The sequence below is a fragment of the Gouania willdenowi genome, chromosome 15 (assembly GCF_900634775.1).
Source record: "Gouania willdenowi chromosome 15, fGouWil2.1, whole genome shotgun sequence".
NCBI lineage: Eukaryota > Metazoa > Chordata > Actinopteri > Blenniiformes > Gobiesocidae > Gouania > Gouania willdenowi.
Genome location: NC_041058.1, coordinates 27799702 through 27825629, shown reverse-complemented (window position 1 = coordinate 27825629; position 25928 = coordinate 27799702). Strand labels below are relative to the sequence as shown.

Genomic DNA, 25928 nt, shown 5'->3' with positions numbered 1-25928 from the left:
CATGTCTTACACATAGAGATTTATGCTGCGCACTTTCATTGTAGTCCTATTATATGTCCCACGCCACAAGTGTCCAACACCTTATAAATTCAGCAATCTAATCACAAGTTTATTCACAGCACACGTATGTATTGTATTCAGCAAAAAAGACGTTATGAGCTCATATTAAAAATAAATTATAATAATGATAATTAAATATATAAAATCTCTCGAGTTTCGCTTCATAAATAAGGAATGAAAACAAATGTACCAATTTAACTGTTTTTATTATTTATATTTTTCATTTCTGTAACATAAGTTTTGAAATCTGTATTATGGATCTGCTAAAATAAATCCAAAATGCAGCTTGAAATGTTCAGCACACTCTGTAACTTAAAGAATGTGAGAGTACAAATTAAGCAGTGTTATTTATTATGTTCTACATGATACAACACTCAACACATGCTTTAATATGGGAGATACACTAACATGGAGGGAGAGACTTGCTGTCAGTTGTAAATCACTAAGTTAAACAACAGGTAGGAGAGAATAAAAGATCCATATGGTATAAAAGCTTTTAAAAGTCCAACAACGTAGATTATGGCATTTAAAGTCTCTAACAATGTAACTTTATCTTCGCTGAATGTCTATTTGCTCCAATAGTCGGTGGATGGAGGAGGGTCAGGCTGCAGCATAGAGGGGTATTCCATAAAGCGGGTTATGTTCAAACTCTGAGTATGTTCGGGCTCAAACGAGGGAAACTCTGAGTATCCCATTCTTAAATGCGAGGTGTGTTCTTATCTGGAGTGGCAACATTGTCCATGAACTCAACCTGGTCGCTGGCAGGTTTTATCTAAGAAGCCCTGGGTTTCTACCTGGCTCCGCCCACCTGAACACTGTTTCTGAACACTTTAATGAACCTTGACACTTTTCTCAGAAACACATTAGTAACGTCACACACCACAGACGTGCTCACATCATTACTAATGTTGTTCTGCTTTACTTTTTTTTTTTTTTTGTGCAAACGGTAGTTTTTTTATAACATTGTGGATGCAGATAATTTAGGGAAAGTCACTGAGAGGTTGATCTGCATTAAAACGCCTAATGACGTCTGTAGTAAAGTTCCTTGGATACAAACCTGTGGATAATATAAAGGAGGAAATGACAATTTAAATAAATCCACTTTTGAGGCTTAATTGTTGTTTTATATAAAAGAACCGGGGGTGGTGAACCCGCATGTCCAAGCAGGACGTTTGCGGCTGGATACACCCTTGACCCTTGGAACAAGTGGCGAGTTGTGTGTCTGTCCATCCTTTCCGTGTAACACGTGGGGGACATCTACATGATTGGAATAATGATAGTAGGCATGCTGCTGATCGGAGCTGGTGGCTTCCTAATCTATAGAAAAGTCTGTACTACGCTGGCGACTATTTTGGAAAAGCTGCCAGTAATTTCTGAAGGATGTAGCAGGGCTCTGAACACTCAGACTCATGTGTTGATCGATATCAAAAGCAAGCAAGAGCTGCTTTTGGATCGTCTACGTGTTATGGATAACAACTGGGAGAAGTTGGAGACCCGGCTTGGAAGTGGAAACTAGGCCACTCATTGGATTACAGCAGAGAGACCAGGACAGAAGGCTATTGGAAATTGACATAGCCTGTATCAAATCACATTGCTTATCTCCCTTTCAGCTCCCCAGCCAGCCAAGGATAAAGCCAAGGTTGTCTCATCTCTTATCACCAGGAAGTTTCTGCAGACGGCGGCTCTTACCCCCACTCCCTCCCCCCGCTCCTTCCCTACATTCCCACCTGGAACTGTTGATGCTGAACTTTTCCACACGTCATCTGGTTGTCAGTAACGCAGCTACAGGTCTTCAACTTCAAATGCCTCGTTGGCCATCTTTCCCCACCTCCCATCCGCAGCTGCATGGAGGCGTGGTTGCAGCGCCCATTGGCAGCACGCCCATGTCCCCAAACGGCTGGAATCCTGCTGTTCTTCCCACCTGACCCCCTCCCCCAGCCAACCTCCCACCCAACCCTTCCCACATGCCTTGTCTCGAGTTGCATTTATGTTTGCAGAGGCGGTTTTTTTTTCCTGGTTTCACACTGCTTTCTTTGTTTAGGGAAATCAGTTTCGAACTGGCAGTTTTTTTTTTCCCCTCACCCCTCCTCTCCTCCTGTTGTTGATCCCTTTTTCACCTAAATATGTGGGCGCCGCAAACGGCTGCTCCGGTGTGTTGATGTGTCTTCTTTCACTGCAACTACCAAGTCAAATTCCTCGTATTGTTCTAAACTGTACCTGGTCAATGAAGCTGATTCTGATTCTGATTCTGATATTGTAATACTGTTTGATATATAGTTCACGCAACTTTGAAGTTTAGTTGGCGCATAGAATTATGATGCCGCTTTTCAAAGCGACTGGTCGCGGGTTCGCGTCCCGCTCCAGTTTTTTTTATGACATATTTTTTGGACGTTGAGATGAATCTGGCGATAAGCACAATATTTTCTACAACTGCAAATCTCACCCTCACTGTAAAATAATCTATTCTTCCCCACCCTTTCTATTTCCTACCTTGAGCCTCTCCTTCCTGCTCCCTTTCCCCTCCCCCTCCCCTCCACCTTGGTGTAACACTGCTCTCCCTTTTTATATCCTCCCTATAATAAAAGATTTCTTACCCTTCCTTAGGGAGGGCAGGTGATGGTCACAATTAAGCAATAAGATAAATCAATTTATTTTATTGCTGTCTCATAATGATTGCACTTATTGTAGTGTTGACCTTTGACAGCATGTGCAGACAAGTGAAAAAAAAAAAAGAGAAATCTGGCGACAATATTACATTAAAAATCATTATAATTGATTCGATATCAAGCGGCAGTCACTTTTAGTAAACGGGAGGGCTCTCTATGCAGCCATCCTATGCTGCTGCCACGTCTCCTCAGAACATACCTGTCAAGTTTTGAATTTGAAAATAAGAGAAATTTTCAACATATTGCATATTTACTGTTAATTTCACATTGCTTGTCTTTAAATTAGACTAACATTTTATTTTCATTATATATTTTATTTTAATTTCTCATGCTCACTCATGGTTCTCTGGTATTCACTAATGACTTATCAGACACATTTATTACAGACTTTACATCCTTTAACACTTTTTGAAAGCAGCGTATATTTGTGGTGCTTGTGATTGGCTGATTTTTCATGCTGACTTACGTCGTTCCTTCTACTGTGGTAGACGTTCAAATCTCAGTTATTAATCTAACAGAATGTGTAACTGTGTCACATCCTGCTGCTCTTTAGGAAGCTAAACTCTCTGTCACATTTCACAACGAGTTTTGTTTTTCTCGCCGGAACGTCTTCATTCATCCATCTCTTTTCTGAGTTGTTGTTTTCTGGTTCATTGCCGCTGGCCATTTCAGGTGGCAGTTCTCGCGAGGCTAGTGACGGCGTTCAGTTTAGTAAGGCATATTTTAATTATTATTACATTAAAATACGGGATATTTACGGGAAAACACTAATACGGGAAGATGGTGGGAAAGAGGGGTAAAATACAGGAGTTTCCCGGCCAAAACGGGATACTTTACAAGTATGCCTCGGACACATTTATATTATTCCCTGCTCGTCACGTCGCTGAATCGATAAAGTGATGAAGGGACCAAAAAGTGCGACTAATCACGGGTGATTTAAGCCACAATAATCACTGAAGGTGCGTTCAGTGTGAACATTCATATTCCTCAAACACCAACTTATTTCACCCATCAGGGTGAATAAATCACTCTCTTCCGGGTGGTTACCATGGTAGTTTGTGTACTCGTCGATCCATTAATGATGGCTTTTTATTGAGCGCGTGCACGTAAGCAACCCAAGGTTTACATACTCAGGGTTGATTGACCCACTTCATACCAGCTGTAATGGAATCTGATACCCAGCGTTTCTCGGTATGTTGACCCAGAGTTTATGGATAGACTGTTAGTTTGTTAACCCTCCTTTATGGAATACCCCTCAGGTGTTCCTGATGGACTACCAGAACACCCTAGTGGGAGTTCCTGTAGTTTTTCAGTAACCAATCAAAACGTGGTTTAGGAGGCACGCTGAGAAGATGTAATTTCTGCCGTTTGACTTCAGCGAAGTAAAAGAGCTATGATGAACAAAATGAAGAAGTGGATATTCTGGCTAAATGTATTATTTATTTATACAGTCTATGGGCTAAACAGGCGCTGAGATTAGAAAAGGGTAATAATCATATCCCACTGGGCTGAGCAGAAGGAAATTGACTCATAATACTAAGATCTTTGTAATAGCAGGAGGGTTGGAACATCTACAATATTAAAAAAAACGTTTCTGATTATTGTGATCAATCTGAAACTGTGAAACAAGTTTGAGTGCCATCAATATGGCACTCTGTAGTTACAAAAGAGTAAGTTCACTCTTCCCTAAAGTAATAGAGAAAAAAGTGTTGCAATTTTTACTTGTCTAGTACAGTGCCCATCGGAAGTATGCACTCGTGGGAGCATAAGGGGTATATTTGCGGGTGCAAAATGTGGGTGCAATTTTCCTGGTTTATTTATATGGGACATGTGAATGACATGTGTTTGTTGTTTTTTTTTTACTCACTTTTATATTTTTTTGTTTGGTGTATTTTTCTGTAATGTATGCTTTTTGGAGTCATTATGTACAGTATATTTTTGTATCTTTCTGTTGTGATTTTGTGCAATTTTTGTATAATTATTGTTTTTGTTGCCACTGTAGTGTGATTCTGGAGTCATTTTGTGTAAATATTAAGTTTTGTTTATTTTAGTGTAAATATTAAGTTTTGTTTATTTTTGGTATAAATATTTACTTTTTTGTATTTGTGTGTGTTCCAATGAAATGCTTGAGACAATCAGAAAAGTAACAAAACGACGCAAAACAAAATGTAAAGCTCCAAACTACATGAGTGAATAAGTAATTAAAGTATTATCTACAATTCGGCTGTCTTTTTTTAAAAACAAAAATCATTGTTTACCTTCGAACCCAGTGGTCAGAGCTTAGCTTCCAAATGGAGCACTGAACGGGTTGAGTTCAATGCCGACTCTCATGAAACAGCACATTAGTGAGCAATTACACGGACAGTTATATGGTTTAAACAATGGGAAACTTGTCGCCAAAAGACTCACCAGTGACTGACAGTTTCAAACGATCTAGAGCCCCGTGTTCAGGAGGAAATGAAGTCTGTTACAAAGAGGGAGAGGGAGGAGGAAGTGGACTCCGTGACCCGCGACTTAATGTTCGGGATCACGGGGATAATTTTAAATAACCATGAAATATTAACTTAGATAACTTTTAATAGTACAAAAACGTTCTTAATATTAACTTTTTTTTTTTTAACCCAACAAACTGCGACACAGTGAACCCGGAACCGGAAGTTGCGCGCTCAATACCGCGCTAATTACAGAGAGGGTCGTAATCTTAAATTACTCCAAAATAACAGATGCACACAGGTCGAACTCACACCGCGTCGGGGAGATATTCGTCACACACACTTTTTGATTTTATAGATAACTCTTTATTTTGTTGCATTTAAACAGCCAGTGTAAACATTCACTAGTGGGTAACTCTGGTGGTTCTTCAGTTCAGAGGCCATGGGAGGTATGAGATACAGTTCAGTTTCCACTGCAAAGAAAACATTAAGAATGTCCTGTGAACTAAACCTAAATAATGGCTGGAGCCAGGTTCACATTTATGGTTATATTTATTTGTTGATATATCCATTACAAAGACTTTTTCAGAGGGGATTTAAGATGTCCAAGTTAGTTGTTTATAGTGGAAAAATCTGTCTAAATTTTAATTTCAACATTTTGACATAATTGGACATTTGAAAATCCCTCTGGAAAAGAAAAAAGTCAAATAATGGAAAGGTCAAAATCTGTGGGAACTACTTATGTGGAGACTGTCACCACAATGTGATAAAAATGGCCCTTAAAATGACAATTTCCCTTTTAAAGCTGTGGAGAAACAGGAGATAGTTTATATGTTAAGTAAATTGAAATTTTGAAAAAGAAAAAAAAAACATAAATATATCATATTAAAATTTGATTTGAAAATTGGTTTCCCTCTTGATTGTTTATTGGTAATAGACCTGGGTGGGTCTGGGTATCATTAGATATTCTCTAATTCATCTGTGAACCATAATAAAAGAATGTTTTTTCTTCCTCTCCTTTTCAAACAAAAAACAAGAAAAACGTTTTTACCGCTTTAATCAAAAAACCCTAAAACAAACTAATATTGGCCCGTTTTTCGATTGTCGTGTGTCCTTTTCTCCTTTTCCTTTTTACAATTGAACATTGAAAAACAGCAGTTTCCTTTTTCCATTCTGAACTCTGAAACAAGTCATGTGACACGAGGTCACGTGTTCTGGCTTCTTTTTTAGCCGACATGCGGAAGTGATCATGTTATGGTGACTGTTTTTCACGTTCATAATTCACCCACTAAACGAGGAGTGGCGGGGGAACTTATAGTGTGTCCAGGGGGAAGTATTTTCTGTGTTGCACATGCTGCTCTCTCCTGTGTGTTAGAGAGGTGAAGAAGAGCCTGCTTAAATGGCAAATAAAGATTGGAGTTCTGTGCTGAATACTCCACCTCCGACTCCTTTTCTTCAGCTCCACAGTGTCAGAATAAAAGCATAGAGGGAGAAAGAATATAAAGCAGGCACAGGATCTATCACAGAGGGTGATAGATCATTAAAAAGCCTTACAAAAGCAACATAAAGATCCATTTTTTATTTCGACATGAAATTATGCTGATGCTCGTGACAAGCACGCACAAACAGAGTTACAAAAAAAAAATTACCAGCAGGTGGCACTGTGGGGATATGTTTCTTTGCAAACATGTGAATGTTCACATGTTCTTGCATTACAAGATGTAGAATAGAATAAGTAGAATACTTTTTTATTGTCACGGTACTTGGTGGTACAGTGAAATTTGAGAGATGCTTGCATAGAGCTACAGTACACCACAGAGCATAGAATTAAAAGACAGGAGCGAAAACAACAACAAGGCATTGAAGAAGCTGTTTGTCAGTCTGCATGTGTGAGATTTTGTTGACCTGTAGCGTCTTCCAGAGGGCAGCAGGTCAAACAGGGGGTGAGCAGGGTGTAAGGGGTCTCCTGTCGCCTTGGTTCTCCTGAGGCAGCAGGATGTGGCGATGTTTTCCAGGCTGGGCAGAGGGCAGCCGATGATTTTTTGGGCAGTGTTAATGACCCTCTGCACCGCCTTCCTGTCCTTGACTGTTGAGCCTGCGTACCACACACCCAGACAGTATGTCAGCACGCTCTCCACAGAGGAGTGATAAAAGGCCAACAGCAGCTTCGTGTCCAGATGGTTCTTCCTGAGGACACGCAGGAAGTGTAGCCGCTGCTGAGCCTTCTTGACTAGGGCCCTGATGTTGTCAGTCCAGGAGTGGTCAGCAGAGATGTGGGTGCCCAGAAACCTGAAGGTGGTGACAGTCTCCACCTGTTCTCCATTTATGAGGAGGGGGGTGTGGTCCTGTCTGATCTTCCTGAAGTCCATGATCAGTTCTTTTGTTTTCTGGATATTCAGGGTCAGGTTGTTTGCTGAGCACCAGCGTGATAGTTCCTCTACCTCGGCCCTGTACGCCGTCTCATCCTCGCCTCGGATGAGTCCCACCACAGTGGTGTCGTCCGCATATTTAATAATGCGGTTGGTTGGGTGAGTTGAAGAGCAGTCATAGGTGTACAGGGCGTACAGTAGAGGGCTCAAGACGCAGCCTTGCGGGGAACCAGTGCTGAGTGTGATGGTGGAGGAGTAGTGGGGGCCGAGTCTGACAGACTGTGGGCGGCTCGTCAGAAAGATCTTTATATATTGGCAATCATTAATCAAATGTAGTATCATTTTTATAGCTTTCACTGTGCTTGGTAATAGTTCTTTCACCTTCTGACTATAGAACATTTGTCAGGATCATTATCTTAATTTTTATACCTGGAAAACTTAAAGTTGCCCTAACAAAGGCATTTTTGCCGTCAGTGAAGACGGTTTGAAGTCTTTATTATGAGGTCAGGATTCTGATGGCCTGGGGCATAAAACTGTTGAAGGACTGAGCAGTTCTGTGTCTGATGCTGAGGAACACGTGCCAAACTTAAGGCCCAAATCCAGCCCTTTAGAGCATCAAATGTGGCCCGCAGGGTAAAGTGGGAATTACAGAAAGCATGAATCATTGTGTAGGACCAAGTAATTCAGTTGTAGATATCTCAGCCCTTCCAAATACATAAATTCAACGAATGTCCACAAAATTTGCCAGGGCTCAGAGTTTTCCCACGCTTAATTGCATGGTGGCAGTCATTTTTAATCACAAATTGTTGAAAAACAAAGCTTTATCTTTTCCAAAACGTATTAAAATTATTCGAAATTTTTCCTTTAAATTGAATAAAATATAGTTACAAACTCAAGGAAATTGAAAGATTAGTGTGTAACTTCCATTACTTTACAGTGAATTTATAAGGCAGAATAATCTTAAAACTGCCTAAAATTTGCGCCCCACTCGAGATCAAACTGGTCCATGTTTGGCCCCTGAACTAAACTATGACAACCCCTCCTGTGGAACCTCTTCCCAAATAAAAGGACCACATGATGAATGAGCTTCTCTGCCATCCTCACCACTCACTGCAGACCTCCTGTCTGAAGCTGCTGAAGCAGAGGAAAATACAGCTTGATGGTTCCCCCGTAGAATGTAGTGGACATCCCACACATTAGGTTCAGATGCTGCTTGGTTTACTAGACCATAGATTAAGTAAGTAATGACCAGTCCAGATTATCTGTAACTGCACCATCAGTTTATTGGTGCTGTTGATCACCTCTACAGCCCTGCTGTCAATGCTGGGTGGAGTGTGATAGGCTGATTTCTCCTGATGGCCAATGAGTCTCATCTCATCTTCTATACCTGCTTTTTCCTCTACAGGGTCGCAGGAGATGCTGGAGCCAATCCCAGCAGTCATGGGTTGTAAGGCAGTGAAATTCCTGCTGGATAGATATGGGGTGCAGAATGTAAAAACTTAGACACTGTTTCATAGCTGACATATTCTGAACATTTAACTAATTTTTCATTCATTTTAGACAAATTCATGTAAAACAGCATGTTTTACATCATTGTCAAAAATGTGTAAATATAAAGGTTAAATATAAATGGTAAATGTAAATGTTAAATCTAAATGTAAGGGCCTGTACTACGAATCTGGATTCCCTCTTATCGCACTAATTTATAGGATTTATTCGGTGTGTCCTATACTATGATGCTTCCTTCCAGGCTAAATCACCATGGTAACTTAGGGCGAACACCTAATATGGTCAGGACCAGTTTTAGTGCTGGAAAAGATCTGAGCAAGTACTAAAGTCCCGCCTTCTGATCAATCAATTCTCTTGTAAAATGAGCTGTCTATTGTTAGAAGATCCTGGTTGGTGGAGATCTGACAGCTGCATTTAGGAAAGAAAGATTTTTAATGGATAAATGCAATCTTTTTGTTTACCGTTGACTTCCTTTAGGAAAAGATTTACTGACTGGACTGATCTACAGTCAGCTGTAGATGAAGGAATGATCTGTATCATAGACAGACCACGACTTCCAGGCCCCACCATCCAGCAGTGAATGAGGCAAGCTGTGTGTGCTCTCATCCCAGTGTGTGAGTGATAAATTGAGGACTAAGTGAATAAAATGTGTGTGCTGTAATAAATTGAAACTGATCAGAGGGCAGTTCGTTAATTATCCCATGGATTAATATTGGATAATCTCACACTTTTACACATTAACAGTGTCAGCAGCTTCCTGCCTGTGTTCCTTAGTTCCTGCTTTTTCTGCAGCAACATTGTTGTTTTTGGTCTGAATTATGGATTTTAATTCTTCATGTTTTTAAAAAATTGTCCATCAATTGTAAAGTAAATTGCTCTACACTGTTTCTATGTGTTTGTGATTGGTCTGACACTGTAATCTCCACCTCTGTCACAGGAACGTGCATGCAGCCTGTCTGAAATCACCTGGGTTAAATTAGCAAATTTATATTGTGCTTCGTAGTCCAGCTTTGGAGAAGGTTTGGTTAGGTGAATCCCGCTAATGGAGATAAAGCCAGGCTTCACTTATCTAGCTTTGTAGTACAGGCCCTAAATGTTAAATCAGTTGCAGAGTGTAAAGCTAAATTATATAAGGTTGGCTGGTCAATGCCTGTCTATCCCGGCCCACACTCCACACATCCCACCCTCCAAGGTCTTCTGCATCCTTGGAGTCTTCCTCACTGGCTAACGTGCCGGTACTGTTTACATTTTGATTTAGATTGAACTTTTTTATTTAGTTTTTTTTCATGTTTACACATTTTTAACAATAATATAAAACAAATTAAAAGAAAGAAACATAAGCTAAATGTCAGGAAATCGAGCTAAATGTTCAGAATATGTCTGCTATGAAACAGTGACAGAGTTGATGATTCATGTTTTCTGTAATTTCAACTTTATCTTGCGGGCAGAATTTGATGCTCTAAAGGGCCGGATTTGACACCCGGGCCTTGAGTTTGACACATGTTCCAGAGCATCAGACACAGAACTGCTAAGTCCAGCAATAGTTTCATTCCCCAGGCCATCAGAATCCTGACCTCACAATAAAGACTTCAAACTGTCTTTACTAACTGCAAAAATGCCCTATATTAAGGCGCCAAGTTTTTCCAGGTATTTAATAACAATAACAACAGCAATAATAATGACAAGAAATAAATAATTACAAAATAAATGTAATAAATATTGTAAATGTACCAGATATAATAATACATTTTTTTGCTTGTAAACCTATAGATAGTTACGGTAACTCTGACCTTTAATATCAACTAGAATGTTCATTGTTCCCATGTTTTCTTCCTGGTAACACACTGCACTTTTTATATTGTATATAGATTTGCCTCATCTCACCTCAATCATATAGTGTTTGATCTTGTAATTATTTAAATATTATGAATGCAAATCGAAAATAAAAACTGATTAATAATAATAATAATAATAATAATAATAATAATAATAATAATAATAAATAAACCAAGCCTGCTCTGAGCTCATTCAAAAGCTCCAAAATTACATCACTGAGTAAACCATATAGTTCATATAAAGACAATCTCCAACTCATGTGTTTACTGTATTTTTTTTTTTTTTTACATGTGAACATTCATGAAATCATGCTTGCAAATAGGAAACAAATCCCCACAGTGCCACCTGCTGGTCAATTTTTGTAACTCCCGTTTGTGCGTGCTGGTCGCTAGCATCAGCTTAAGTTCATGTTGAAATAAAAAATGACCCAAAAATGGATCTTTATGTAGTTTTGTAAGGCTTTTTAATAGGGATGTAACGATTCACTCAACTCCTGATACGATTCGATTCACGATACGATTCTCTCACGATTTATTTTACAAAATGGGACTGTAGACAAATTTTTTTTTTGGGAAAAAATACGGTACTATTTTCCTTTAATTTTTCATTGTCAAAAGAATTCCTTGATAAACTATTCAAAACAATGCAAGTTAGCTAAAAATAAATCTTGAATGAAATAAATAAAGGAATAATACAAATGAAAATGAAGCCTATTAATTTAAATTCTGGTTCTATAATAAACAATGCAAAACTGCATAATAGTTATTTTTCTTTTTAAAAGTGCAACTGAAAATGTATTTTGTGCCTTAACAATTGGACTTTAAAAAAAAAAAAAAAAACGTCATTGCACTGATTTACGTCATAATTGTTTGGACCAGCAGAGGGCACTGGTAACCCAGTGGTCGGTTGGCATGCCGATATCTTGCAGTGAAGAAGAGAAGCTATCCTAGCAGATAGAGCTAATAGAAAAACGTGACTTTTACAGATATTCAAGTAATATTACAGATATTCTTTCGGTGTTAAAGGGGTAAGGAATCATTTATTAACATATTTAAGAGTAGAAAGATATGGCGTTATGAGTGGACGTTATGGCTAGAGGGGTGGGGTGGGGGGTGCTATGGGGCCCCCCCGGGGGTCGTATTGGGCGGGTGTGCGGCGCGTGGTTCCTGGCCCACCTGTGTTACTATGTAGTGGCGTGGGGGCGGCCCTCCCACCTCTAGTTGCCCTACTAATCCCTCCAATTTTAATCGCATCTCAACATGCCACCCCCCGGAGGGTGTATCATCATTTACACCCTCCGGCCTATTACACCACATACACATAAATCCACAGAGGCTGGAGGGGGAGCACCGCTCCCCTCCATCCCCCTTCTTTTAATTACACCCCATACATTCACCAAACACACACATTCACACAGCTCCATTCCCCAATGGAGAGGCACCATAACAGGGTGGTGGGTTGGTACACATATTTGGGCCTCTCCGGTGGGGGCCTGGCCCCTCTGTTGGTGGCTGGGCCACTGCATAGAGTAAAAGTACATCAAGATGGTGCGGTCGGGCGTGGCGGTGGGTCTCGGGGGGGCTTTGCCGGGGTCTCTCCTTGCGGGGTCTTTCCGGGCTGTGTCGGCCGGGTGGGGCGCGGGGGTGCCTCTCCCCCTTGGGTGTGGCTTGGTGCTTGCTTTGTCTCCTGGTGGCCTTGGGGGCGGGCCCCGCGGTGTGCGGGCCCGGGGTGGCCTGCCTCGCCGGTTTGGGGGGTGGGTGTGCTGGGGGGGTGCTGGTGTCCTCACCGGGGTTGGGGCAGGGTTGTTTGGCGCCTCGGGATGATGCTGTTTACTGGGGGGGCGGCGTTAGCTGTTCCGGTGGTTGAGGTTGCTTTCGGCCGCCTGGTGGGTATGTCCTGCCATCTGCGGACTGGTGGGTGGGTCCGGGGCATCTTTGGCTGGGGGCTGCTGTCCCGCGCTGGATGTGTGCCGTTGGGGTGCCTCCGTCCCCGCGGTGGGGGTCGCCGGTTGCTCGCAGGCTGGCGGGGGGCGCTGCCCCGTGGTTTGCGCTGTCCGGGGGGCGGCGGGCCCTGGGCTGCTGGCCTTGTGCTGTCTGGGGCTGTGCGGTCCTGCTGGGCTGTGGCCGGGACCTGGGCTGGGGTGGGGGGCGCGTCCCGGGGGGCTTGGCCCGGGGGCTTGCCCTTGGGGGTCCTGGTCCCTGGGGTTGCTCCAGGGGCCCGGGGTGCTTGACCGGCTGGCCGGGCCGGTCCTGGCGGGGGTCTTCTGGGGCGGGTGGCGCGTGCCGCGCCCTTGCATACCTTCTGGTGCGGCCCCTGCTTGGGCAATCCCCCGTGAGGCAGGGTGTTGGGGCCAGATTAGGGGGCCACATCCCGGCGGGGCGGTCTGGCTTGGCCTCTGGAGGGGGCCCTGGCTTTAAAGAACTGAAGCTCGTGGCGCGGGCGGCATCAGCATCTGGGGCGCCTGGGGGGGCTAGGTTGGGGTGCCTGGGGACCGGCGGGGGGACCCCCAGCGGCCCCCTGGTGCCTTATGCGGCTTGGGGTGTGGTCGTTCGCCCTGGGCGGGCTGCTCCTGGTGCTGCATCCATTCCGGGTCCTCCTGGCCTGGGGTCGGGTCCCTGCTGGCTCTGGGCTCACCGGCGGGTGCCCGCCGGCTGCCCGTTCGGCGTGGCTCTGGTCGTCTGCTGGGCGTGGGCTTTGGCTCCTCCGCTGGGGTCTCGGGCGGGGGGCTCTCTGGGCCCTCCCCTCGGGGGGCTGGGCGCGGGGGTGTGGGTGGTGGTGGGGGGGTGGGGGGCCTGGGGGTTGGGGGTTGGAGTCGGTGGCGTGGTGCGCTGGGTCCTTGGCTCCTTGGGGGCTTTTCGGGTGTGTATGGGGGGGGCAATGGCAGCCTCTCGGCTTGGGACCTTGGGGGCGTTCGGGGGGCTGCTTGGCCGTGGGGTGGTCGCCGGGGGCCCCTAGATCTCTCGCTCTTTCTGCTGGCCCGACTGCTTCTTCGGGCCCGGGGGCGGCTCATGGGTTTTGCAGTAGCGGCTCTTGGAATCACATTTGTCATGGACGCACTGGCCTCGGGCTGTGGGATAACACTCATACTGGGCTCAACCATAGACACGTTGTTCCCAAATACCTGTTTTATGTAACTTCCACTCACTTCCTCCTCTGCTCACAGCCACCACCATTATTCCTAAGCCGCACACTGGTCACCAGACTGGCTTGATAACACAACAATAAGCACAATATACACAACCACAATTTCACATCACTTGAAACTTATTGACTATTCCCCACCCATTCGTTTTCCTATCTTGTATCCCTCCTCTCTGTTAACTCCCCCGCCCACCCCCCTCACCCTGGTGTAACACTGCCCTCTCTTTTTTACATCCTCCCTTTAATAAAGTATTTACCCTTCCCTAGGGAGGGCTGGTGATGGTCACAATTATGCAATGAAATAAATTCATTTATTTAATTGCAATAATAAAATATGCATTGCTGTTAAAAGATTGCACTTCTTGTAGTGTTAACCTTCAACAGCATGTGCAGACAAGGTGAGAAAAAAAAAAAAAAAAAAAAAACATATTTAAGAGTAGAAGGCAGCTAGAAAGAAAGTATTAGCAGACTCCGTCCGCCGCCTACACTTGTGGATAGCACCCTCTGCTGGTTAAAAAAAAGTACTGCGATTCAATTTTCAGAAAATCAATATCAACCGCGATACCTATGAATCGATTTTTAACTGCCTTACGATTAATCGTTACATCCCTACTTTTTAATGATCTCTCACCCTCTGTAATAGACCATGTGCCTGCTTTATTTTTCTCTCCCTCTATGCTTTTATCCTGACACGATCACTTCTGCATGTCTGCTGAAAAAAAAGCCAGACCACATGACCTTGTGTCATGTGACTTCGGGTTTTTTTTCAGTGTTCAGAATGGAAAAAGGAAACAGCTGATTTTCTATTTTCAATTATAAAAAGGGAAACTAGAATGGAAAAAGGAAACTGCTGTTTTTCAGTTTTCAATTGTAAAAAGGGAAAGGAGAAAAGGACACACAACAATCGAAAAACAACACCACTCAATCCACTGTGTAGCGACTCCAAAGCAGCCTTGTCGCTTGAGAGGAGATTAATGGGTTTTGTACCTGTCAGACGCGCTGTTGCTATGCCGAAGAAGCACACTGAGTCTTGAAGTTGCGTTTTCCTTTCGTCTTTTAATTTAACAGCGGCTTTCACCGTTAACACACAATGGATGGGTTCGTGTACAGTTTACGATATGTAGAAGCGTGTGAACAAAGTGAAGCAAAGCGGTCAACAAAAAAATACAGCTACCCAACTCTCCTTTCTCATCTGACAGCTGGAAATACATGACTTTTGAACTAGCCGCCCTTTACCACCCACCATGTGACCCCGCCTCCCGTGCGTCACCACAACAACCAAACACCGCATCACACATACACCAATATCCTATCTTATGGCTCCTACATACTGCTTTATATTCAGACAAGTGCATTCCAGCTACTTGTTTTCGCGGTGTATCACTACAAACAACAGACTTATGGGTCTACAGATCACCTGCAGTGGTTTCCGCCATGTTGTAAACAAACAAAGCTCTGAGCTGCTACGGAAAGCAGGAGGGTCAAATGTCATCGGCTGCTGGTCCTTTAAAACTTTTTTACTTGGTTTTATTTTGTAAACCTTTGAATTTTATATTGCCATTTTATCATTTCCTAGTCACTGTGTTTTGGCTCTTAACATATGTGTATATTATGTACATTATATTAAGAATTTTTTTTTTCAAATGAATTTGGGAAAACTTAAAATAAAACTTTTGATCACTAAGGGGGGCATTCCCTTTATTTTTAATGTAACTGTATACAGTAAAATCTTTTGTTTTGTATGTGCAAGTTTGTGTTTGCTGGAATGTACAGTGTTAAATGTTTTTGTGGGAAACATTTAAATACATTTGATTTTGTATTTGTGTGTTTTGAGTATAAATACAATATTCTCAAATATTTTATAACACACTTATGTATGTACTGTCTGTAGTAAGTGTAACACTTAACAAAAAAAGGTCTAAGCCATTCTGATGAATGGAGAATAAGTGTTTTCCATTCATCATAGTGTTTTACATTGAGCACATCAGTGTTCAACTGGTTCTTATAAACGTCTATTCATATGATGGTTTGTGTATGTCATTTGAAAACAAAATACAATTTTGAGAAGATATTTCACTATTTTGAATGTAAAGTTTCATTATGCAGGATAATTGAAGGGTTTTGCCCATTGTGTGTGTTATTTTGGATTTGCGTGTAGAGTTCTGAGAGTATGGGACATACATTCAGAAAATGTGTGTGAACAATCGGGAAAAACTAAACTTAAACGTACTCCTTAAGGCTCATGGTAGTGGTAAGATGCCAGAATAAAGAAAAAGTTGAGAAGGAATTGTGTGAAACAACACTATCAGTTGAAATTTTTTTTTACAAAAACTTCCTGTTACATAGAGGGGTAAACTGTTAAACCAGTCGCACATAATATATTTTTTAAAACCATGTTGTAGTTGTTTGAGCTACACAATATAAAGCCGCGTGCGTGTGTAAAAATGATTTGAGTTTTTGTCTGCTTTTCCTGTCACTAACTATTATATACAAAATGATGCCAGTGTAGAAATAAAGTCAAATCTTATAAGAATTACAGGTCTATTTAATAAAGCCATTCATGTTATACGTACATACATTTTGTGAATGGAACAATGCACATTTGCTAAACAACAACTAATTTTTCTATCATCCATCCATTTCAGATCCGCTTGTTCCTGTTTTTCAGGGTCTCTAGGGGTCTCTCGGTGCCTACTGCCTACTGCTGGGATATCGTTGAGAGCACTCAGCAGTAGTGATGTGCCAAAAATATTGCTATAACGATATATCGCGATAATTTGTTTTGCCGTACGTTATCGATAAACTGGCACCAAATATCAGTTTTTTAAAATTATTTTTTAGATTGCAACATACAAGACATGACAAAAACAATATATGTATATACATGATACATGCAGTACTTATACACAGTACAATGAGACAATAGGTGAGGAGTGGGTATTTACAAATGTACACTGTGTGTGCGTGTGACTGTGTTAAGAGCTACTGTGCAGTATACACTTCATTTTACTTGGCTGTCATTCATGTGAAATTGATTGACAATGTCCACTCTCACAAAATCGAAAAGCTTCACCATCACCATCGACAACTCTTCCGTCTCCCCCTCCCCTCAGGTTAAGAGTCTGGGTGTCGTCCTCGACGGAACTCTGTCATTCCAAACCCACATCAATAACATCACTCGGTCTGCATACTTCCATCTTCAAAACATCAACCGCCTCCGTCCCTCCCTCACCTCATCCAGCACTGCCATCCTGGTCGACTCTCTGGTCACCTCCCGTCTTGATTACTGTAACTCCCTTCTCTCAGGTCTCCCCCAAAAGTCCTTACATAAACTACAACTGGTTCAGAATGCTGCAGTCCGGATCATCACCAGAACACCTTTCATCCACCACAACACCCCTGTTCTCCAACAACTCCACTGGCTCCCAATCACACACCGCATTGCTTACAAAACTCTCCTCCTAACCTTCAATCTCCCTTCTCTGTATCTCACTGAACTCCTACACATAAACACACCCAATCGGACCCTCAGATCATCTTCCTCTTTCAGCCGTCTCATCCCTCCGGTCCGCATGATCACCATGGGGTTCAGAGCCTTCAGCCGCTCTGCCCCCCACCTCTGGAACTCCCTCCCACCTTACATCCAAAACATTGACACTCTGACCATCTTCAAATCACGTCTCAAAACCCACATGTTCAAACAAGCCTACTCACTCTGATTTCCATCTACCACACTGCAAAACTTCTGGTTTTTTACAATTGTTTTTTAGTAAAAACTAGTGCAGTGCCCGTCGGAAGTATGCATTCATGTGGGAACATAAAGGGTATATTTGCGGGTGCAATTTTCCTGGTTTAATTCTATGGGACATGTGCATGTCGTCATCATCACTTATATTTTTTTGTTTGGTGTATTTTTCTGTAACGTATGTTTTTTGGAGTCATGTGTATTTGTGTATCTTTCTGTTGTCTTTTGGTGCATAAATCTTTGCTGTTTTTTTTTATTTAATTTTTTGTAATTATGTTTTTTGGAGTCATGTGTATTTTTGTATCTTTCTGTTGCGTTTTTGTGCATTTTTTTGTATAATTATTGTTTTTGTTGCCATTGCAGTGTGATTCTGGAGTCATTTTGTGTATTTTTGTATCTTTTTTAGTGTAGTTTTGTGCATTTGTGTTAATATTTTGTGTATTTTTGTACAAATATTTAGTTTTGTGTATTTTGAGTCATTTTCGTATTTTTTCTGTAAGGTATGTTTTTTGGAGTCATGTGTATTTTTTAATTTTCAGTTGTCTTTTTGTGCATTTGTTGTGTTTTATTTTACTCATTTAGTATTAGTATATTTAAATAAATAAATACCGTGTGTGTGTTCCGTGAAATGTTTGAGACGCTGATAACCAAACTCCATAGTTGCGCCAATCAGAAAAACAACCAAAATGCGCAAAACAAAATGTAAAGCTCCAAACTACGAGTGAGTAAGTAAATTAAAGTATTATCTACAATTCGGCTGCCTTTTTTTTAAAAACAAAAATATTTTTTTACCTTCGAACCGAGTGGTCAGAGCTTAGCTTCCATGCACGGCACCACACAGAATCTGCAGTTTTCCAGATGGAGTATTGAACAGGTTGAGGTCAAAGCCGACTCTAGTGAAACAGCGCGTTATTGAGCAACAGTTTTATGGTTTAAATAATGGGAAAGTTGTTTGCAAAAGACTCACCAGTGGCTGACGGTTTCAAATGATCTATTCAGAGAGCTCCTGGTTTGAGAAGCTAAAGATTGCATGGCACAGGAGGAAGTGGAGGAGGAGTGGCCGCACACGTGACTCTTGCTCGGGTGAGGAGCTGTGCAGTGAAATAGATATTGATGGTGCGCTAGCGCCCCCTCACACCCTAAGGTCAAAAGTTGAATAGGTTTCATTTCGGGGCCGTCCAGAAGTGAAATAAAATTAAAATAAACATTTTGAAATGACCAAATTACTCCAATGAATTTCTTCAATGACACAGATATCATAATGTATCATGGATTCAAATTCTTGCAATATATCAATTATTGCAGAATTGCTGTATCATGACAGTATCATATCGCGAGGTACCTGGCGATACCCACCCCTACTAAGCAAGCAGATAATCAATAGGTAGCATATCAGTCAAATAACCTATTGCACGTTCTACATGGATGCAAACGTGCAATATTTCTAGTACTCTCAACCTCTAGATCTGGCAACTATTGCCTTCCTTTAAAAAAAAATAAAAATAGGAATTTTCACCTTGGCACATATTAAACCAACACTGTCCTGTATGTCAAATCAGTCTAATAAAATTAGGTAGTCCTGTATAAAATGCACCTTCTTATCATTACTCTTAAAATATTTCTCATTATAAAACAGTTAGTTCCTACCAATTAATTTGATTGGACAACAGACATTCCAAGAGTGCTGATATAGAGCAACAGCACCGGGACTCTTTACGAATCATATCACTCCGCTGTACAGCTGATCTAAATACCGTTAATTACCATTACATCTTGGGCTACACACTGTCACTGTGTTCACACTCCAGGTCTTAATGCACAATTTGGATTTTTTTTGTGTGATCTTTCATATTACATATTAAATGCATCTTCAATCAGTTTGGAGTATGAACAGAATGCAACCCTGAAGTGACCCGCATGTTCAGAGGTTCTAAGGTGACACATGACCCCGCAGGCACGTACGGTGTTTACTAGGGTGTAACGTTTTGTTTTAGAAACGATTCAATTGGAATCACGATTCTTTGTTCGTGTTAAATGAGAAGTGGTTAAACTTGCTACTTTTCCTTTTAACTTTATGGTTATTATGAGGCTTCTGCAGAGCATTAGCTATGAAGCAGCAGCAGCAGTGCGTGTACCGCTGCTGTTGCTTCCCCAGATTCTTTGGTGATGCAGTTTCCTCACCTGCTGTAAGGAATTCACTGAGATTACAGCAATGATTAGCGCGCGTGCAGAAGTGGTGCAGACTGCCCTATTTAAATGAGCGTTTTGTTCGTTTAATGTGGAGACATCAGTGCGCACAAGCACACAATGACATTTGAGGAAGTTAAATTTGAGGCAGATGGACTTCTCTGTCTGCTGCACAAACATCTAATAAGTTGATTCTGGCCTGATGCTCCTTTCATCAATGCAACACGAGAGTTTGACTGTCAAAACATCACTGGAGCGGTGCGTCCATAGTGACAGAGCTCCACGTACAGCACCATCCTCTCCTCACCGCAGCCTCACAAGACTCCAAACGCACCGCTGCAGGTGTGAAGCTTTTTCTCTCCCTCACACATACACTTTACTCACACTTTATTTTCTCATTCAGTGGCTGTTATTATTGACTATTGTTTTATTTGAATTATTTTCTTATACTAGAAAGGTTAACTGGTGCATTTTTTTTCTATCTTCGCTGTGTTTTGTGTGAACTTTACTGCAGCGGATCTCTGCGTATGTAAGTCAGTCATACTATTTTCCGGTGCTAAAACAATCACTGCAAACAATTCCAAATTTGATGAATTGCACTTCACTCACTGCATTCATTTATTTGCGTCTTTTTGCATTTGAAATACTCTGTAAGTCCCGAACTATGAGCTTCTCTGTGTTCCTCTTGCAGCTAGAGTATGGAATCACAGGAGTGCCAAAATTAAAAGGAAATGCATGTATATTTGTAAATAAAAAGAGAATCAATAATAAAAATATGGAAATATAAAGAGAATCAATAATGAAAAAATATACAAATGTAGTATATTCTTTTTCCATTTTGTTTTTGCTTTTTCCATTTTGCTTTTTCCATTTTGTCATTGCTTTTTCTGTTTTGTCATTGTTTTTTCCATTTTTGTCATTGCCTTTTCTGTTTTGTCTTTGTCTTTTCCATTTGCCTTTTGACATTGCTTTTACTTCATGACTCAAGCTGTCGGTAAAAGCAATGTCAAATCAATGACTTGCTGTGGGCAGGGTCATTATGTCCAGGCTGACTAGTCGATACCTGTTCACACGATTCCTGTTTGCAGTCGCTATGTATTAGCAGGCTCGGGGAGTAACTGATTACAAGTAACAGTGTTACGTAATCAGTATACAAAAACATGTAACTGTAATATGTGACAGAATATTAAAAAACTTGTAATCAGATACATTTAATGTATGAGTGGGCTCAAGTTAAACTTTTAATTATTTTATTTTATATTGTGCATTGTTGGAATGTCCATGCTAAATAAACATTTTCATATTTTTTATTGAAATATTCTTTTAAGCATTAATACTAATGTATACAATGGCAATGTTTTAATTTTAGTAATTAGTACACATTCAGAGCCAGAAATACAATGGGGGAAAAATAATTTGCACAATAATTTCTTTTGGTATTTCAGTTTTGGCCAAAAAATTTCATTTGGGTGCTTCCCTAATGGAAACTCCTGCATCATGTTTCACTTAAATCCTCACTCATACATTAAATAATGTTGTACAGGCCTATTATTGCCTGAGCTGTTGGAAGAGAGTCACATTAAATATGTTGTCTAACTAAAACACAAAGAGCATTGAAGTTATTGATGAAAATCAGCTTCTTGGTTTAATTTATTATCCAAGCATCTAACGCACACACTGCTCTGTGTACATGTCTTTTGCGCGCTGGTTTAATTTATTCCAATCAAGAGATAATCTTTACAACGCGGACCATTCACAGTCATGATAAAGTTCAGATGTGCACTGACAGCACTGTGGCTTCAGTTGTGTAGGGGTCCCACGGTACTACAGTGATGACGTGACAGAAACGTAAAACACGTACCGCTCCATCAACTCTGCTTAGAAATCTCTTCAGTGATCAGATGTATTAAATCCAGCTGGTCTGAGTCACGCCACGGACACATTGGTCCGTTTCCAGACAAGCGCCCGGTGGCCGCGCTGTTTGCGTTATCACAACATTGTCACAGCTTGTTTTACGTGTTCTTTTGTTGTGGTGAACTGCCGTGAAGTGTCTCATTGCGTGTGTGCGCACTGTGTGTTGATGCACTGATGTATATTCTGCTTGCTTTTAAAATGTAATCCCCCTATGTAACGGCCCTTGGGTTGAAAGAACAAGATGCTGGAGTCTCGACTGATGCTTCTCGATGCCCTTTCATTCGATGTTGAGCATAGCAGAGCAAAACTACAAGACAATACACAATATAAGTTATTTATTTTATAGTTTTGTACAGTGCAAACAATAAATAAGCATACTTTATTTAATCATTTTAATCCTGTAAACCGGACACAAGTAATTGTCAATCCTCATTATTGTAACCTTTAATTAAACATTCATATTTAAGAAATATACAAAGTGGATAAATGCATCAACTTATTTACAACAACACAACTCAAACCCACTTCATCTGCAGTAAGGGCCAAATAAACGATGTGTAACATACCTCATTCCGCTCACCAAGGGCGTTAAAAGGAATCTTTCATTATGTAGGGACCAGTCTGCCGACACACCGCTTTCACAGATCACACCGTGTCTGAGCACACTCCTTGCGTTGACAGCTCAATCTGACAGCTCACACTGACAGCCCGATCTCCTAATGCACCGCTCCTGTGGAGGACATGATCCCACTCTCTCAGTGCACTGCTATTGCTCACAGCTCAGTGTCTCTATCGGCAATGCTTTGGCTGATCGATTACCCTCTCCTGCTGACAGCTGCTACTGCTATTCATACATGGAAAAACACTGCTCACCTTTTAATCCCCCCTGCACAAGTAAGCCTGCTGCTGGGTCCTAAAACCCATGCTGTTTAGGAGCACCGACAAGGGATCCTGATGCCCAGTGGAGACAACAGGTAACTGCACATGAAATCGACAGTTTGAACATAAGAGAAACACGTCCAAACTACATAAAAAAAGCACTGTTTAAGATTCCTAATAAGTGAGCCAGGGGTCAGTTACACTCCCACCAAATCCCATCAAAAGAAACCTCAACTCTGACTCCTGTGGGATTTCCGCCCCTTGCCACTGATCACTAAAGACCAGCTACACGACCGTCAATTACTCTCGAGGAGGAGCACTAATCTCTGATTACTAATTACTATTGCAACAACACATAATCAGTAGGGTAAAACTAACCTGTCTCACGACGGTCTAATCTCAGCTCATGTTCCCGTTTTAATCTTGACTCGACGACTAACCCGTCGCTATCAGGGGAGACTACTCGGGCTAGCTGCCATTGATTCCTTGGGAGGTGATCGTGACCCGCAAATTACGTTGTGGTACATGCCATTTTTGTCGAGTAGAGATATTCATCAAGTATTCCTTCTTCCACCAACTCCAGAATTGTTCTACCAGATACTGGACTCTACGCACCTCTTTGTTGCGTACAGGTTTTCTTTCATAAATTTTCCAGGGGGTGGCAGTGCAACTCTGGTCTTCATCATAATGAGGCGGTTGGGCTCAAGTGCCATGGGATTGTTAAGTCCATCAACCGTTAACGGGCGAATGTTGACAATAGACATTGCCTTGTAGAACAATGTTCTAAGCGAGGCATCATCGAGTCGGCCTGGGCACTGACTCAGAGTGACATTCAGAACATTCTTGATGGTGCGAATTTGGCGTTCCCAAATGCCACGAGCAGAGGGGGAGTTGAAAACAAAATCACAGTGTTGTTCACTTAAGAAGGCCTCCAAGGACTTGGTGTTGCATTGCTTGAGTGCTGTTTTCAACTCATTTCTTGCTCCCACAAAGTTTGGACCTTGATCACAATGAAGATGCTGAACAGTCCCTCTGATACTGATGAAGCACCTCAAGGCGTTTATAAATGCATCGGTAGACAAATCTTCCAACTCCCACCATAGAAATCTCAGGTAATTGCGACATGTTTGGGTAACAGGAAACTGATGGAACATTTTTTCTATATTACAAATTATGGCTACAGTCCCCTTTCTAATGCCACAGAGGACTCCCACCAGTGAATTGATTAGGTCTGGTCCGGTTAGCAACTTGTCGTTCAAGGAGATGTCACGAAACCGTGCAGAGGAGTCAAAAACAACTCTCAGTTTCACTGGTTTACTTGGGTGATATAGACCCCGTGGTGAGGGAGATACCAAACAGATTCTCCAACCGTTGGTGTAGATGCCAACTCTGGGTCACCCTTGCTGATCATCTCTTCCATACACATCTTGTAGTGATTGTAATACAGTTTATTTGTCTTTAACTTTCTTTTCAGACATTGACAAGATGGCGCCGGTGTGTCTGGTGTGCCGCTTGGCTCTGCTCAGTTTTATTCGTTTTATGCTGATTTTAACATCTGTTACAAGGACCATCGACTCACTGCTGGTGTATAATTGTCAAGAATTGCTAAAAATAAAAGAAACGGTGCAATCGTGTACCATTCGTGATGCAAACAACAAGTCAGGTTCATTCTACCTGGCCGACCTGCCTGCGCACCTCCTCAGGGTGAATGCGCCGCTGCCCAGGAAGCGTAAACGCCGAGGAGTCCGATCCGGTCGGCTCGTGAAGCTGAAAGCCTGGTTGGCTCTTTCTCCCACCGCGGTGTGGTCCTCGGAACTTCCATGGGATTACAGAGACTGTTTTTTCCGCTATGTCTCACAACGCACACTCGCTCCAGTTGGCGCTTGGTTGGTGCCCATTATCGGACAACGGGAGGATCTCTGCGCGCTGCGCCCTCGCCGCTCTTCTTTCCGGGTTTCTGACGGTGTGTCCCCGGCTAACCTCAGGCCGCTGAGCTGGGTAGCTCAGGCGGCTACTACAGCTTCTACGAGGTGCGCACTCGTGAACGCGAGGTCTGTGGCGAATAAAACTTTCATCCTCCAGGACTTCTTTACATCGTGCGATTTGGATGTACTGTTTTTAACAGAGACTTGGATCAACAGCGGTGAGTCTACTGCTTTCTCAGAGTTATTACCTCCAGACTGTACTTTTATCAACGTACCGAGAACCACTGGTCGTGGCGGAGGTATAGCTACTGTTTTAAAGAACTGCTTTTATCACAAAGTGGTATCTGAGAGGTCTTTTTCTTCATTTGAACTGAGCTGTTTTGAGCTGCGACAGGCTGACCCAGTACTGTGCGCTGTCATTTACAGACCACCGAAGCACAACAAGGATTTTATTAGAGACTTTTATGAATTTGTTGCTTGTGTGCTCACGCGTTATGACAGGGTTTTAATTGTCGGAGATTTTAATGTGCATGTATGTTGTCCTTCTAAACCCATGGCCAGAGAGTTTTTGGACTTGGTGGAAGCTTTTAATCTGACGCAACATGTCACTGGCCCCACACAAGTGCACGGGCACACGCTAGACATTGTGTTGTCCTGTGGTTTTCCTGTGAACAATGTCGTTGTTGGAGATGCCGTGTTTTCTGACCACAGCCCTGTCATGTTTGATCTTATTTTGGACTTGGAGGTGAAGCTGTCTGGCGTGCGTCATGGTCGTGTTATTAAGCCCGACACGGCCGCTGCTTTTTCTCCTCTTTTTACTGCATCGTTTCTGGATCATCTAAACTCCGCTGCATCTATGGACACCGAGCAATTGATGAACTCTTTCACTTCCACCTGCTCTGAAGTCTTGGACAGTGTTGCTCCCCTCAGAGCCATATGTCCTAAGCCAAAGCAGGAACCGTGGCTCAATGACACTACGCGCACAGCTCGGCGTGAGTGTCGGAGGGCAGAGCGGAGGTGGAAGAAGGACCACTTGGAGGTCTCGCACCAGATTCTTAGAGAGTGCTGGAGAAACTATCAAAGTGCTGTTAAAGCTGAAAAAACTCAATATTTCTCTAACTTGATCTCGAATAATGTCAGTAAGCCTCAAGTTCTTTTTAAAACGATTGGTTCTGTTTTTAATCCGAGTCCGTCCACTTCATTGGAGATGACAAGTGGAACTTGTGAAAAATTCCTCTCCTTTTTTAATGAGAAGGTTGCTGCTA

At 42.1% G+C, this 25928-nt stretch overlaps 1 protein-coding gene across 11 annotated transcripts in view; it reads right to left on the bottom strand.

Moving 5' to 3' along the window:
- Positions 1–25928, bottom strand: part of stk32c (serine/threonine kinase 32C) — a 250272-nt gene that overhangs the window by 24750 nt on the left and 199594 nt on the right. For 2 of the 11 annotated variants that reach the window (XR_003675562.1, XR_003675560.1), the window contains exon 16: positions 22426–22589. The exons of 8 other annotated variants lie outside the window; for them this stretch is intronic. The gene's annotated coding sequence lies outside the window, so the exon portion shown is untranslated. Of the gene's footprint in view, positions 1–21973; positions 22167–22425; positions 22590–25928 lie in introns of those variants that run through there. One more of the 11 variants, XR_003675561.1, reaches the window with a different exon arrangement.